Here is a 2,396-nt window from a genome sequence, read left to right as displayed (position 1 = left end):
ATCTATCTATCTATCTATCTATCTATCTATCTATCTATCTATCTATCTATCTATCTATCTATCTATCTATCTATTAGGGTGATATGATGGGGTGGTGTGGAGGATTGTAGATGCAGAAGACATACTTTCACCACCGATGGGCCTGAAGAGTAAAACACATGAAATTATTCAGCTTCTATGACCACCTAGAAATTGCTATATATGATTTGATAAATTATATATTTGAAGTTAATCTAATATAACGGACAATTACCTCACTTATTCTTGACTACACTTGATTAAAATAAATGTTACAAAAAAAAAAATTCAGATCTTCAAATATTTGGAATACCAGTATTATAACTGTATGTTTTAAACACACACACTCCTGTACTTTAAGTAGTAAATTACAAGAGCTAAGTTTACTTTCAATGTAGAAATATTTGACCAGTAGGATCTGTACTTACTCATGAATCTAAGTACTTAGTTGACCAGTGTTGCGAACATAAAACACCAAAAACTGTTTAAAAGGGAACTTTGTAAACATTTGGTTTTCATCTTAAAGTATTAGTTACAATGTTTTTAACAGAAACTATTCTCCAGATACAAGGTTCAAGAGTTTACAGAAAGCAGAATCTATGAACATGTATTAGAGTTTCTTAAAATACTATTAATCTAACAGCTTTAATGTCTCCAAAATGAAACCAAAATCTTGAGATTTTTGCCACGGCTTTCTGATCAGTGACATAGTGTATTTGAAACGGGGATGAAAAATGTCAACATGACTCAAACACAAAGCAGAAGAAAGCCAAGCAGGATTCTGAGGATGAAAAAGAACTCATTAAAACCCTTCCTGTCTTTCTCTCCCATCATTCCTGTCACCCTACCCTGTGTTATGTCTTCATGGTGCCTTCAGACTGTGATGGTCCTGATGATAAGGCCCAAAGGTGTCCGTATCTCCTAGTGTCTCTGCTACCGCTGCTGCCAGAGCCTATCTTATCTGCATGTGAGGAGTGAGAAGCCGCATCAAAGCCACACATTCCACAACCTCCAGGCCGACACAAACACCTTCAGCTGGGTGGCTTCCAGGTTGAAGACAATGCTTCTCATATCACAACCATAAAGCTGCAAAAAGATTAACGTGAGGCTGAGTGGTTTGTATGAAACAAATGACTAAAATAGGAAAACCAAAACAGAAAGTCTCTGCAACCAGAAAAACCTTCTGTCAATGAAGTAATTTATCGGTCTTTTTCACTCCTCCTAGAAGTCATTTTTCCATTTGTTTGAAAGAAGGCTAAGTTCTGATTCATTGCATGGATTTTGTGTTAAAGCTTAAAAAAAATCTATCATTTCACTGGAAATAATTTTAATTTTTCTCTTTTGAAAGAAGCCTTTTTGGCTGCAGCACTGAACAGAAAAAAAAAACAAAGCAGTGATTATTTTCTGGGTAAGACGATGGAAGGAAACGGGTCGTTTTTACCGCCTCTCACCGCGTGACTCAGCTCGTGGTAACAAAAAGCAAAGGATCCATGTTAAAAGCTTTATGCACTATTAATCTCAGTCATGTCACATTAAACAAACATTACTAGGGGATCGTAAAAAAAAAAAACTGTTTACGGCTGATTCTGCCCCTGTGCTCTCAAACGCTGTCACAGTGATCCAGATAAACGACCGAGCTGGACTGACAGGAACTTAAAAAGCACTTCAGTTCTGCTATATTTATTTGACACTGATCAGTTGCGCATGTTTGCAAGTGTGTGTTTATAGCCCGAGGTAGAGCAGGTGATGTGTGTGTGTTGGTTGAACTGGAAGCAGAGGGAGGAGGAAACATTAAACAGGAGCTCTGTGTCCTGTCATCACACCGTCTAGACAGGACACCTCCTAAACATAATGAGGTTTTTTTTTTTGTGTGTCTGGATCACCCACACAACTCTGCACCCACATACACATTCACTACTATACTTTTTTTAAATTTGATCCTCCAGGTGAACCTTTTTTTAATGTATATATCTAAAACTTGTAAAAAGGAGTAGATAAGTATGATAGTTTTTTGTTTGCAAACATTTCTATCGTAAAGCTAAAGCCTCTGTTTCACAGGAATGTTTACACTTGGCACAGATCTGACAAGAAAAGTACAGATCTATGCAATAATTAGGCTGCAGTGTGGTTTCAGTCACACAAGTTTGCACAGCAATGCAAGCAAACTGTTATCAAGCGGTTTTCACACCAGTTTAAGGAATCGGTGACAAGATCCTACAGGTCTGCTGGTGTTGGAGCCACTGAAGTCCTGATGGTTTATTTGTTTTGAATGCATAAAAAATATTGACTATTTTTCAAATAAATTATAAAGCTGAAATAAAAATATTTTCATATGAATATATAAAAAAAAATAATCAAATCAACTAAAAAAATTTAAT

Source organism: Cyprinodon variegatus, unplaced genomic scaffold (assembly GCF_000732505.1).
Source record: "Cyprinodon variegatus isolate N-32 unplaced genomic scaffold, C_variegatus-1.0 Scaffold788, whole genome shotgun sequence".
In the NCBI taxonomy this organism is placed as follows: Eukaryota; Metazoa; Chordata; class Actinopteri; order Cyprinodontiformes; family Cyprinodontidae; genus Cyprinodon; species Cyprinodon variegatus.
Note: the sequence above shows the minus strand (reverse complement) of the source record.